This window comes from Denticeps clupeoides, chromosome 7 (genome assembly GCF_900700375.1).
Source record: "Denticeps clupeoides chromosome 7, fDenClu1.1, whole genome shotgun sequence".
NCBI classification, from domain to species: Eukaryota; Metazoa; Chordata; class Actinopteri; order Clupeiformes; family Denticipitidae; genus Denticeps; species Denticeps clupeoides.
In genome coordinates this window covers 1188749-1203499 of record NC_041713.1, presented here as the reverse complement: position 1 = coordinate 1203499, position 14751 = coordinate 1188749, and the positions used below count along the sequence as shown (strand labels likewise).

The window sequence follows — 14751 nt, the reverse complement described above, 5'->3', positions numbered from 1 at the left end:
CGGGGCCGCCACGCCTGACCCCGCCGGGGAGCCAGCCCGAGGCACCGGGGCCGCCACGCCTGACCACGCCGGGGAGCCAGCCCGAGGGACCGGGGCCGCCACGCCTGACCACGCCGGGGAGCCAGCCCGAGGGACCGGGGCCGCCACGCCTGACCACGCCGGGGAGCCAGCCCGAGGGACCGGGGCCGCCACGCCTGACCACGCCGGGGAGCCAGCCCCGAGGGACCGGGGCCGCCACGCCTGACCACGCCGGGGAGCCAGCCCGAAGGACCGGGTCCTCCAAGGGGAGGATACAGCAGGGCAGGAGCCCTGTGGTTGCCGCCGTCCGCCCCGCCGCCTCCACTGATGGTACTGTTGGGGCTCCGAGGACGTAGCCCTTGGAGGGGGGGCTCTGTCAGGATTGCCTGCAGCTGGGCTCCACACCGGAATGCAATCCTGACGCCCCATAAATGCCGGAAGTTTTCGCCCGTTCGGGGTCGCTGGCATTTTCGTGAACTCGCTGCACGAACTTGACCTAGTTTTGTTTTCATGTGTTTTGAGTTCTGGCAATCGCCACACGCCTACGGGTTTGTTTAAGTTCTTTATTTACGTTAAACTGTTTTCGGCCACCGCGCCATTGTTTCTTTGAGTTTATTGTTTATTTGTTGTAGAATAAAAACCCCTCCCCAGTATGTCAGACCTCTGCGCTTCCTTCCCTCGTAAGTCCGTAGTCGTGACATATATAAACTCTCATGTTCTGCATTTGATGCATATATCTTTATGCATATGTTTTATGCTACATGACACCATCTCTGGTAATATTTACACAAATATTGTCTTGCTATGACACTGTAAACTTATATTTCTTACGTTTCTCTGCATGAACAGGTTAAATCGCACTTGCTGATTGGTGTTGGGTTCCGATTTTGGGGTGGGGTTTGGGCCCCACCCCTTACAACTCGACAGCTCACTCAAAACTAAACCTGAATCCTCGCAATTTCAAGTATTTTTCTTCTAGCCAATGTCAGCTAAATAATTCTGAGATCATTTGGACATGAACGATGTTCTGATCCTTCTTGCGTGGGCTTCACTTAAAGGAACGTTCATCTTCAGTCTTTAATGTGCATCTCTGTGCTAGTATATGGCCGAGATGAGAAAACTGACTCCAACTTTCATTAATGAAGTCATTAACATAGATGAAGTGATATTTGAGTTGATTCTTGTTCCTGAACGTGCCGTGCTGTATGAATCCGTGTACATCAGGTGTGTTTTCTTCCATGTTCTGCTTACCCATGGTTTTGAGTGACGTGTACTTGTTGAAGCCGATGCCCAGGTTGTTGTGAGGGTGAGACAGCGCCATGGCGGGACCCAGTGGGGACAGGGCTGCGTTGTTCAGGTGGTTGTGTTCTGAAGAGATGTCGCAGCAGGAGGGAAAGGGAGAAACAGAAAAAAGGGGGCAGGTTAGTTCACAGACGAAAACCTGGATTTATGATGATGTATTCTTGGTGTGTAGGCATGATTGACAGCTTCCTTATTCTGGAGGATTTAGCACAGTGTCCATCTCCCTTTCTCCTCCATTTCCCTCTGTTCTGTGCACTCCTGACACCCCTTGTACACAGGTGACGTCACCATTTCTGGTCTCGACCACACCCTCTGCACTTAGTGTGTATGTGCTGGCACCAAATATCCACATAAAATTGTAACACGGGGACATTTTGTTAGTCCTCACATTGTCATTTGTGGGGTTAGGGGAAGGTGTCCAATGATCTGAATGTCTGTCACAGTACTGGGGTTTCATCCAGGTCACTGCCGGCACCCCTGTGTTTAAAGTGGTGTGTGTAGCCGATCGCTGCAGGACACACACACACCACGTGGATGGGCAATAATAAATGCAGCAGGGTAATAATCATGCTGCAGCTTCCACAACCACTTCCTGCCAGTTCAGGAATCCTTCATATTCATCTGGTGAGTGGCAGGGCAGGGAATGTGTGTGTGTGTGTGTGTGTGTGTGTGTGTGATAATCTTGTTTACCGAGCTTTCGGGAGCTGACAGGTCGAGTTTTCCTGGAACACTAGGGGCACGAGAGGAGTGTGTGTGTCACTTCGGTCTGGATTAACTCCGTGTGTGAAATGGCAGCCTTACGTGTGAGTGAGTGTGAGTCTGGTGGGTGAATTTAACGTCCAGGATTCAGATCTTTCGCTCTCACACAATGTCCTGGCTGCTTGTGTAATCCAGTGGACAAGTGTGGCTGAGAGCAGCGCTTCTATTGTCTGGAGTCTAAATGTCTCTGGCTCAGGTGGAGGGAAGGTGAGGACGAGGAGACAGAAATAGACGCGAAAAGAAGAGCAGACTGCAGCACCGAGACCAAGAGGAACAGAGGGGGACAAAGATGGGAGAAATATTCCAGCCTCTTCATCATGCAGTAACCACACAAGTTCTGAGGCACGAAGTATGAGGTGTGGAGGTAATTAAAAAAAACAGATTAATTAGAGCAGAGCTCTACTGGAGTTAAATGGAAAGTGAGAGAGAACCAGAGATGATCTGACAGCTTCATACGAGGAGCGAGCAGCAGATGGTGAGAATGGTGCGTGATAACAGCACTAAACACAGAGGCAGCCATCTTCTACATTTTATCAAGGCTTATTATTTCATATGTTCTTGTTTCTCCTGGTGCGTTTTGTTGGGTTGGTTTTAGGGTTGGCAAGTCTTGTTCAGTAGAGGTAGTTAATAAAATGTTATAATACATGCGTTACGAGGACATTACCATAAGTCCTCACAAGGTCTGACGTGTGAGGGCGAGTTTGCAGTCAGGAATAGAGGAGGATTGGAATGTCCTGGTTGAGGAGAGGTGTGTTAATCTGCGCTGTAAACGTGTCTGAGAGCTCCACTGGGCTAATCTGCTTACCGCGCCGCAGGCGAGAGCATCGGGAGACCTGCGGGGACAGCAACACGAGGACGCGGACGGGGGGATAAGTAGTGGGGTGGAGGTGGAATGAAACCGGCTTCTTCCTTCTCTCTCTTTTCATAACCTCCACAAATTCAGATGGTTTGCTACGACTGATGACCCTAATGCCAAGGTGATATTCATCTAAAGCCGGTGTTGATATGAGGTGCATCTGCAGTATGAGAACGTAGACAGAGATCAGAACTGCTGTCACCTGGTGATGTTTTTCCACATATTCTGTAAAGAAATGTCATTGTTCCTGTCATTGCAATGGTCTTTCTCACCACGACTGCTTAGCATGCAATATCTCAAAAGCAAATATCATATGCAAATTTATTTTTATACCTCAACGTGCATGAATGCATGGGTATACACCAACATCAAACAAAGCGATAGAAGAACGTGTCTCCTCCTCTCTCCCCATGTTGGAGACAGCCCTACAGAAGTCTCTGCAGCTCAGAGGCGCTTTGAAGTTCAGATTCACCGAATTAGGCCATTGCCTGGTGATGCACACCATTCCAATCTCATTCACAACGTGAAGCCTAAACACACACACTTAAAAACACACGACTCCCAAGACACAAAGCCGGCCTGAACCGCGTCCCAGACAAACCCAGCACCGCACCAGCTCAACACACCCTTTCCTGCTGAGTGTGTGTGTGTGTGAGTGACTGTTTAATTGTGTCACGGGGGACCATGTGACACCGTGAGCTACCTCCTGTGTTCCTACAGCCTCCAACTACATGGATGTCCAGCTCCCACGATGCGAAATCCCAGCCGGGATGAGACGTCTTTATTCTGCAGCTTCGGTGTGAATTATCATCAACACTCCAGGAATCACCTCCTCTTTATGATTCCATTAGGTATAAATTACTCTTTAATGCTGTAAATGCATGGAATTAAAGGTTAATGTTGTGTGCAATGCAAGATGTTTGTGTTTCATCACTACAAACTCAGCAAACGGGAGATGTCCCCTAGTGTTAACGTCTCTCAATTGTCCCCCACCACACTATTTGTCTGTCAGATGTTACCACACTAAAAAAATTCAAGTAGTCTGTCACACGTAACATTTTGGCATTGCTGTCATGTAAATAAAATGTAAAAATACTAAAATATTATAGGTGTGACAGGTCCTCATTTGGTCCTGGTTCCTCTGCCGTTCTGAATAAGGTGAAGCGAATGTTCCCAGATGGTCCTCCACATATACACTGAACAAAAATCTAAATACTTTATATACTTTTAATATAAAAATAGAACACTTTTTTTTTTTGTTTGTTTCTGCTCCTATTTTACTCTCCATCGCGCTCAAATATTGCTAAATTAAAATCGAAATTTAGACAGATTTGTGAACAAAATCTCTAATGGCTCTTTTGTGTATGTAGAGAATGTTTCAGATCTTTGAGTTCGGCTCATGAAAAAAAAAAATGAAGCAATATAAAGAAATTTGCATAATTACTAAATTTACTACAGCAACTTAAGGCATTGAGGGAAATATTTTGCGCACATTTGTTGACCCTCTCGCTCTCCTCTCCTCTTTCTTGCCGTTTAATTAGCGATGTGAAGAAGTGCTGCTCATCAGCCTAATAGAAGCGTTAGCGTTAGCTTTCCAGCAGGCCACGTAATCCTGCACTTTTAGGCCGCCGCTCCGCTGACTCGTTCCGAGATAATCCATGAAAGTGACTGGTTCGCTCTCAAGCGGCTTCCCGAGTAAGTCCATCCTTCCAGGAAGTGGATTTAATTACCCGGCTACAGTCGGTGCCTCGTGTTAATATCGCCTTCGAGGCACATTCCCAGTGAGGAGAGGATGCACCGGGGCGAAGGGATGAGTTTCACGCTCCGTGGATCTCCAGCCTCCATTTTATTACGTGGCCGAGTTTATCCCGGTCAGACCCCGGCTTCCAGGCACCATGTACAACCTCCACGTGTGCACCGGACTGAAAACGTAGCGTATATCACATTAACCAGATGAATTACTAGTAAAGTTACATTAGAAAGCAGAATGTTTCTTATGTGATGCTCCAAACAGCATTTCTCACTGAACACAATGCAGCACAGCACGCGGTGACACGGTGAAATGCGTCCTCTGTATTTAACCATCACCCTTGGTGACAGGTGCCCGGGGAGCAGTGTGTGGGGACCTCGGGATTCGAACCGACGACCTTCTGATTACGGGGCCACTTCTTTACCCGCCAGGCGCTGGGGCAGTGGCGCCCCCTTGCTGCTGTTTCATTTTCGATCTCATGAGAAGGAAATGCGTTATTAGATTTCGTGTCTCCTGTATTCGACATGTCTGGATTCATTTATTCCTCCACGACTTTTCGACTCTTTGCTCTATTTTATTTTACATACGTTACGATTTCAAAAAGAAAACAATAGTATAAATATGTTTAATGTGTTAAATGTGTTTATTGGCTCATTATATGAACTTTTCACAGTATCTTACCAGGAAGTGAACGTTGTTGAATGGTTTTTATGTGCAGTAGGGAAAGTAGAATGTGTCTTGTATGCCTGGTCATGTGACGATAATGACAGTAAAGTAGGAGACTCTGCTGGGTATAGAGGGGACAACCACTCATTAGACAGAAGAACCCTGCAAGTGAGGCGTCTCTAATAAACTGTCCAGTTAGCATTGGCTACAGCACAATATCACTCCAGAGCGTTCGCCCTGATGTACGTTTTTCATAGTTTTTAATCCAATTTCTCTTCCTGGCTGCATGTTAGCGCTGAGTCAAGCAAAAGTAACGGTAATTTCTGGACGCTCCATACGGTGGAGTGTGACTGTGACCTTGAGGCTGGGGAGGGAGGGGAGCATGTGACGGTAGAGGCAACATGCATCGCCATGCACGTACAGGCAAAATATAACAGTATTCATCTGTATCAGCCAAGTGTGAAATTGAATGTGTTAAGCGTCCGTTTATTTAATTTTGAAATTAAAGAACGTTCGTGGGACTCGATATCTATTATTTTCAGATTTCGTCAGGATCCGGCCCGGATGGGGCTACTCAGGTAACGTATTTCTCACCTTTTAACCGTAAATTATTAATGCACTGAAACGCACCGTTTAATTTCCTCCCACGCTCCTCCTCAGGACGTTCAGACGCACGTGGCGTCGCAAGCGGGGCCTGTTGGGACGAGGGACCCTCAGGACACGAGTCTCTCTGATCCTGTCAAGGCAGCGGCGGAGGGCGGGCCGCAGAGTGCCTCTTTAATTATGCATGAGCTCACACAGGAAGAAAGAGCAGTTAGCATGCATATTAATTTCTCTATTAAATATTACTAGCCAAAGCACCACGCGACACGGAGGAAGAAAGCGGCAGGAGGGTGGATTTGGTTGGTTTGTGGCATGGGAACTAGTGCACACTCATTTTCAAATCGAAATGAGACGACTGTGGATGAGGGCGTTGTGTCGTGCGCTGTCCTGTCTGATCTCGCCGGATCGACGTCAGCCAGCGTCGCCCTCGACACGACAGTCATTCATGCTCCATCAGAGGCGTCGCTGCAGACTTGTCTGATAAACGATCAAATTCACTCCACTACTGCCATTGCGAGTACGAGTAGAGTCTGCGAGAGCTGTCAATCATGCCTACAGGCCCCTCCCCCCTTTTTAAAATTGAGTTTCCGTGTACTGTGCATGTTATCGTGATGCACCAGGACGCTGTGGCTGAATTTTAATGCCACAAGGTACCAACTAATGCTGCAGCTGCGTATGTATTTTAATAACTCCCGTCCTGGACCATTTTTAATGCCGCAATTATGACCAACACGCCTCGGCGTTATATTCCCTCCGTCACAAACTCCACCGTCAACAGAGCACCAAACCGCCAACAATGTGATGAATACATGCCAAATCAACCCCCGATCATGCATTTATCTACACGTTTGCGTTCGTTCGTGTTCCCCGTGTTGCTAATGGAGTCACTGTGGGCGCTGGAGCCAGTTGACTCTGTTCTTGGTGTCTTTCTAGTTCTAGACGCCACACACACGCACAGCAGGTGCTGTTTGCAAGCCCTGCGCTGCTACATGAAAGGGATTGATGCCGCGCTGATGCGCCACAATACGGCAGCGGTTTGACCTTCAAGTCACCTCCACCCCGCTGCCGCGCTCGGTATCTCCCGCCAACAAGCTGGTCTGTGGCGCGTCTGGCGGGGTCAGATAGCGCAGAGATAGTGGGGACGCCTGGCTGAGCTGGACACACGCAGGTCTCTAACTGGACAGTATGGGACGGACCTGCATGGGGGCTATCGCTGGGGTGCAGAGGTCGGAGCACAGGGAGAGGGGAACTGGGGTCACGAACGGGTCCAGTCCGGTCTGTCCTCCTCTCTGCTTCCACATCTCTAATTATGCTTCTGTCTTTTACTGAACTATCATCATCATCATCTTATTCTTTTTTCTGTCTCAGGTGTCCAAGAGGTCTGGACAGTCTTTGATTATCCTCTGGAACTGAGATTCAGGCTTCAAATTAAATTTCTTTCAATCTTAATATATAATCTCTGAAATATTTGCTTTGTAAACATGTATATGAAAGGCTTGTAGGACGAGTAAAAGCGGGTGGTAGGAGCCTAGCGGGTAACACACTCGCCTATGAACCAGGTTCAAATCCCATTGTGTCCCTGAGCAAGACACTTAACTCCAGGGGGGGACTGTCCCTGTGACTACTGATTGTAAGTCGCTCTAGATAAGGCCGTCTGGTAAATGCTGTAAATGTAATATGTAAATTGGGTGTACCTCAAACCTTTTTCATCCAAAGTAGGTTGGCGAGAGAAATCTCTAGTAAAAAATGCAACTGCACAATTTCTCACTGGTACAAACAGGCAAGATCACGTGACCCCGATCTTAGTCTCACTATACCGACTCCCCGTGTGTTCTAGAGTCCGTTCTAAAATGATTTTATTAGTTTTTAGATCACTGAATGTCTCTCTTATTTTATGTTATTCCATCTTTTTTTAAAACATTTTGTCCATGTCGGTCCTGTCCATGGTAATTTAATAAAATGTTTGATTTAAATGTATAGCTCATTGGTCAGCTCCTTTGTTGTGTTAAAGTGCTGTATAAATAATGACGCACAAATCCACATTAATACAGGATCAGGCGTGTCTTCTCTGTCTTTTTTTAGTGTTTCATCCTTCCATCCAACCTCCATAATCATCCAATTTCACCCAATCTTCACCCAATTTTTCCTTTGTCTCCCAGGAATGCATCTTTGGTGTGCAGCAGTGACACTTATTCTGCAGAAGAGAATTCACACTCATATTCTTATCAGGACGCACTTGTCCAGTTAACCTTTTCAAGATGCTGTCAGGACTTTCTGAAGCAGTGAAGTAGTGTCCCGGCGCTATAATAGATGTTCATTAATTTTACAGGATTTACAGAAACAACCAGATAGAAAGAGGAAGCGGCTGTATGTTGGACAAGAAGAACTAACCACCCACGAGGCATTAAAGATTTCAGCTTTTTTCATCCATCAGTAAAGTCGAAGTTAATGTCATCTTCACGTGCACAATCCCAGCCGTCAACTTCGCATTTCCTCGTCCCCTCCCACATCGCCACGGTGGCACGCGGCAGGTTCAGTTCTGCGCAAGGCAGGGTAGGGCGGGGTCGCCGATACAGTAAGATGACGACCGCCTTCCATCGTGGAGTGAGTAATTAGATCTTAGAAAATAATGGATTTCTTATACTTATGAATCTTGTTCACCCAAAAGGGCCATTTTATGTTCTTACTACCCTGGAAGGGCGTCCATCTCTGATTTACTCCTTCCCAAGGTTTCTTCCATCTTTCTTCCATCTTCCATGTTAGTTTTCTAAGGTTTAGTTTTTCTCCTACCCACACAGCCCTTTTTGTTGGTGTCTAATCATTTCTGAGAACCAGATGATGAACTTGATACTTTGACATGATTGACAGCTCTCACACTCCCTACTTCTTCATTCTGGATGACTTAAACCTGTCAATACATGACACACCCAGGTGCAGCAACCATCTCCTCCCTTTCGGTTTAATACATATTAGCAGCCAGAGGCTCATCAGCCTCCATTTTCACATCTCTGTCACGATAATAATTATCCTGGCATCACCTGAATTGCAAATCAGATAAACATTTTATTTCAAAATTAAAATTTAATAAAGCAAATGTGCAACACTTTTACCAGTTACCAAAGCTAACTTATAAGCAGCGAATCGAACGGAAGGTGACCAATCATTTACCGGGCGCTTTAATTCCAGCGAACGTGACCACGCCCACTACCAACACCAACATGCAGGTTATCAGGCGCTTTAATTCCAGTCAACGTCACCACGCCCACTACCAACACCAACATGCAGGTTATCAGGCGCTTTAATTCCAGCGAACGTGACCACGCCCACTACCAACACCAACATGCAGGTTATCAGGCGCTTTAATTCCTAGTGAACGTGACCACGCCCACTACTGACACCAACATCCAGGTTATCAGGCGCTTTAATTCCAGCGAATGTGACCACGCCCACTACCAACACCAACATGCAGGTTATCAGGCGCTTTAATTCCAGCGAATGTGACCACGCCCACTACCAACACCAACATGCAGGTTATCAGGCGCTTTAATTCCAGCGAATGTGACCACGCCCACTACCAACACCAACATGCAGGTTATCAGGCGCTTTAATTCCAGCGAATGTGACCACGCCCACTACCAACACCAACATGCAGGTTATCAGGCGCTTTAATTCCAGCGAACGTGACCACGCCCACTACCGACACCACCATGCAGGTTATCAGGCGCTTTAATTCCAGCGAACGTGACCACGCCCACGACCAACATGCAGGTTATCAGGCGCTTTAATTCTAGTGAACGTGACCACGCCCACTACCGACACCAACATGCAGGTTATCAGGCGCTTTAATTCTAGTGAACGTGACCACGCCCACTACCAACACCAACATGCAGGTTATCAGGCGCTTTAATTCGAGATAACGTGACCACGCCCACTACCAACACCAACATGCAGGTTATCAGGCGCTTTAATTCCAGTCAACGTGGCCACGCCCACTACCAACACCAACATGCAGGTTATCAGGCGCTTTAATTCGAGAGTTCCGATGGGGGAACCAGAGAATGTGATGTTGTTGATTTTATAGTTCGGAAGAATCTACATCACTCGATTGGTTTGGTTTTAATCAGTTAATGAGTCAATGCATGACGATACTGTGTTTAATTGTAAGGTGCTTGTTGCTGGTTTTAAAATGACTTTCATAAGATAATGAATCATCAAAGGTCACAGCATTAAAATGTGATTCAGATGATGATTTGCACAGAGAGTTTCAGCTTAACCGCAACACCGCGGGGACCCTGGCAAAGGATTCAAACGCAGAGCGACACACAAACACACACACACACACACACACACACACCATCCTTCACCGTGCTTGACATTTCACTCACTCCGCTCCAACCGCATGTAAGCTGTCCACTGACATTTAGCGTTTACTGCACGAGTGACAGAAAAAAAACGTGGGCGGGGCATGGAGGGGGAGGGGCATGAGAGCTGAAAGCTGGTCAAAAGGTGCTTGTTTTCCAGAACACTGGCCAGAGCTCTTCAGATGTCTTTTTCCAGCCCGTCCTTCATCCCTGACCGTTCTTAACATTCCATCACAGCCCCGCTGTTCATTATTCCTCCTCCCTTTCGTCCATCTTCCTTCTTGTTCTCTCCCTCTGTCCTGCCCTCCATCATCCCTCAATCTGTCTGTCCTAATTGCTGTTCTCAGGGGGACGCGGCAGAATGATTGAGGCGCTGCAGCCTGTGACAGCGACGTGAAGGCAGGAGGTGTTCATCCATCCTCGCTCCTGCTCCACGTCACCCGTCCTCTCTACTCGCTTTGCAAGGAAATGAAAATATTGAAGACATTGCATGCAGTGGCCCCGCATATGAATGTCCTCCAGACCGAGCAGATCTTCGCTTTATCTGAAAGGAGACATCTCTGCACGTTCAGCTCAGCCCAGAATAATGACATCATGGCCGAGTATCGACCCTCCCCTCAGAGGCTCTGACCCGCCCCCCCGCGGGCGGAGATAAATGACACCTGTCCCTCGTCTGGCTGCAGCCCTGCTGCCTCAGCGCTCAGGCCTCCTCACATCATCCTGTCATTTAGAGATTAAGCGATAACAACGTTTAATTACTCTGCAGAAGAGAGTGGCTCTGCGTTCCCTCATTTCCACAAATCTTTCCAAACGTCTTCTGCATGGTTGACCTTCAGAGGTGAAATGTAGCTGCTACATATACACTGAATGACTAGAAGTGGATTATTATTATTACTCTCAAGCTCCTGCTTCACACTTGAGGAGTGCTGAGGTAGACTCAGAAGGTCGCCTGAATGACGGTACCGTCCCCACACACTGCTCCCCGGGCACGTCATGGTGCCCACTGATGGTTAAATCACTTAACGGTCTCAACAGATGAAATGTGGGATTTCTGTGATGGACATTTTTAAACACTCATGTAGACTCTGGATAAGAGAAGGTTGGAGGGTTGCGAGTTGAGGGGAGGTGTAGGGCGATGGATGTTTGAGGTCGCTTGCTGTAAGATTCAAGTGGAAGATGGAGGTGTCTGAGAGTTGGACGAATGGGTGAATTTGTTAACAGGCTTTTTAGTAAGTCGAAACGCTGGCACTACATCAGGCGGAAAGCCTGTTAAGATGAGACAGTGCTGGAACCGCAGCAACACGCCGCATTAGCGATGGTGTCTGTGTCACGGCCCCCAATCCTGTCCATGTGGACGCGCCGTTAACACGACTCGTTGGTAATTTAGTGATTTCCGACTTAAAGCTGCCTATTAATAGATGAGTGGAGTCATGATTTGAAAGCTCCAGACCGAGTGAGGGGAGGGGGATGAGGCGACATCAATGTAGCTGTAGAACGTTCTGGAGTTACGCTATCATTATGTCTGCAGCTGTGGCTGGTGCTGTGCGGACATTCCGCTGGGCTGATATCAGCCGCCCACAGGCGCCCCGCAACCCACGCAAATCCAGCGATCTTCTGAGGTCACACCGAAACTGTGTCAATCCATAACTGTCAAGCCTAAAGCCAGAGTTGAGGGGGCGGGGCTGGCGACCGCACTGTGGCGCCGTATAAGAGGCAGAGGGGATCAGCAGGAAATCCCCTAAAACTGTGGCTCAGTGGCAGTGCATTACTGTCACTGAGGGTCCCCAGCTGTTGATCAGGGGACTTTCAGGCTTTGGACAAATGTTGGTTCTTGCACCCTATGACCTGAGACCAGCATATGAGGGCCTGTCTGGAACCCCATGTCCCCATTCTGTTAATCCTACCGTAGTGAGGTTGCTGAAATCCCAGCGTTGCCATGGTGAAGAAGTCCACAGTGGACGTTCGAGTGTATAAAGACACCTGGAGGGGTCATTGGAAGGGTTTATGACCAGTAGGGGGTGGAGGTTGTGCTGTGATCAAACAAGAGAACACACAAACATACACATACAAGATTTGGCTCTGCTCAGCCGGGTCTACTGACCAATCGGAGCCCTGATTTGCATTCCCATATTACGCAGGCTGCCAATAGATAGTCCATTCAACTGACATGTTGGGTCACTGAGCCAAGGTCCTTAACTCCTCAGTGCTCCATGAGATATCTGACCCTAGGCTCTGACCCCAGCCTTCACTGGGATATGTACAGAAGCCACATCCATTGTGACCCTGAGATGACCTTGGTAGTTCAGTTGGACTCTAATGGCAGCATTGACGCTCCCTTTTACTCCATCTTGTTACTAAATGACAAGTGAACCAGTTGAACATCAAACAACTGCCCAGTCCAGTCTGGCGTGATAAAATGGAGAAAGTGTCCATGGTGACACCGTGGGCCAGTGCTCCCAGGTTCTACCAATGGATGGATGAAAACCTCCTCCTGGTGCAGTCAGGACAATGGTGGAGATGCAGTTGGGGTTGAGTTGGGTTGAGATCAGATGTAAAATTGAGGTCACAAGACATGATTTTTATACTAATTTCCAACTGTTGATGCTCCTTTCCTGTGGATGGGGTGTGGTCATCCGGACAGAAATGTTTTTCTACTGATTCTGCTGTCCGGAGTTTTAAAAGCCACTGGCAGAATGCACACCAACACACTGACAGTGAAATGTGTAGAGCCACAAATACAGCACACATTTTAAAGAGCGTACAGTCTGTCTCTGTCATGTTGCACCATCCAGCTGACACGCACACGCGCGTGCAAACTCTTCCACGTTCCCTCGCTTCTCTTCATCATTGTGCAATGAAGTACCAGTTACAGTCACCACAGTGGCCACCAAACAACGGAACCCCGGAACCCACCAACATCAGATGAATATTTCACTGTCTTATGTAACGGCGTTGGGCGCTTTTTCTCCATCTTTCGATGAATTATTCTCTTTGCATGTGTGTATATTTGGACGGCGCCCTGTGAACAGCTGTCCCTTCTGAAGTGAAGATGCGGAACCAGAGCCCTCCTTCCTGCGCAGTGGAACTCCGGGACGGTTTTAAAGGGCGGCCAGAATGTCTTCACATTCTGATGTCGCCTTTTCTCTCCTTCCTCTGGGCTCGTCTCCATTTCTGAAGCTGCCTTTCTTCCGTCCCGGTTTCTGTTCTCACCCCCTCCCCAGGCACTTTTCCACACCAGACCAGCTTTGTCCAGTTGTCCCCTTCTTATGACACACACATATGCTGCTTCACTTGCATGTTGTAGAATTAATGTTAATTCAGCGTGTTCTATGTAGAACGTACCGTATCGACCCAAATGAACCTGAAAAAGGGGCATTTGAAACGATGGGAATGCACACACAAGTATGATTTTTTTTTTACATGAACCAGCTTCCAGTGTTGCCATATACGCGCCTCTCGTTCTTTTCATGGTTTTAAGCATTTTTATGCATGCCATTTGACTCAACAATCATGTTGAAGAAGAGTTATTAACTGACTTATTAACTGGTCAACATGGTTTATAGGAGTCGTTTTAAAATACGTTTTTTTGTGAGAATTGTGACCTGAGTGCTGAACACAGACTGACCATCACTGAAGCACGAACAGAGCAGCCAAGCACAGCTCCACATGGAGTATGGACAAAATTACGTAATGTGAGCTCGCTCAGTTATTCTTCTCTTTTCATCTTTATTTCACCCGCAGTCTCACCACTTCCATCACTTTTGCTCCAGCCGCCCATCTCGCTCAATGCCACTTATAATCTTTTTCTTGCTGTATCTTCCTCCCACCTGCTCTTCTCTCAGTCTCCTCATCACTTCTGCACCTCTGTCTTCATCTGTCTGTTGTTCCTCATTCTCTCCACAACTCCACTCCAATTCTCTCAGGCTTCACCCAGACCTGTCCTCCATCCTCTCAATTACATTCCTTTGCCCATCCATCCATTCTAGTGTTTAATCTCTGCTGCTGGGTCTGAGTTAGAGCTGATGTAATGTCTGAGAGATGGAGTATCATCTGTTACCAGATCTGGAATGTCATCCATGTCAGTCGCAGTATCATCCGTGTTAGTGTTGCAGTATCGAGTCGCAGTATCGTCTGTGTTAGAGTTGCAGTATCGTTCGCGTTAGAGTCGCAGCATCGAGTCGCAGTATCGTCCGCGTTAGAGTTGCTGTATCGTCCATGTTAGAGTCGCAGAATCATCCGCGTTAGAGTCGCAGTATCGAGTCGCAGTATCGTCCGCGTTAGAGTCGCTGTATCGTCCATGTTAGAGTCGCAGTATCATCCGCGTTAGAGTCGCAGTATCGAGTCGCAGTATCGAGTCGCAGGATCGTCCGCGTTAGAGTCGCAGTATCGAGTCGCAGGATCGTCCGCGTTAGAGTCGCAGTATCGAGTCGCAGTGT

The 14751-nt window shown here is 47.7% G+C and overlaps 1 pseudogene; it reads right to left on the bottom strand.

Moving 5' to 3' along the window:
• Window positions 1–14751, bottom strand: part of LOC114794416 (protein shisa-8-like) — a 47195-nt pseudogene that overhangs the window by 10674 nt on the left and 21770 nt on the right.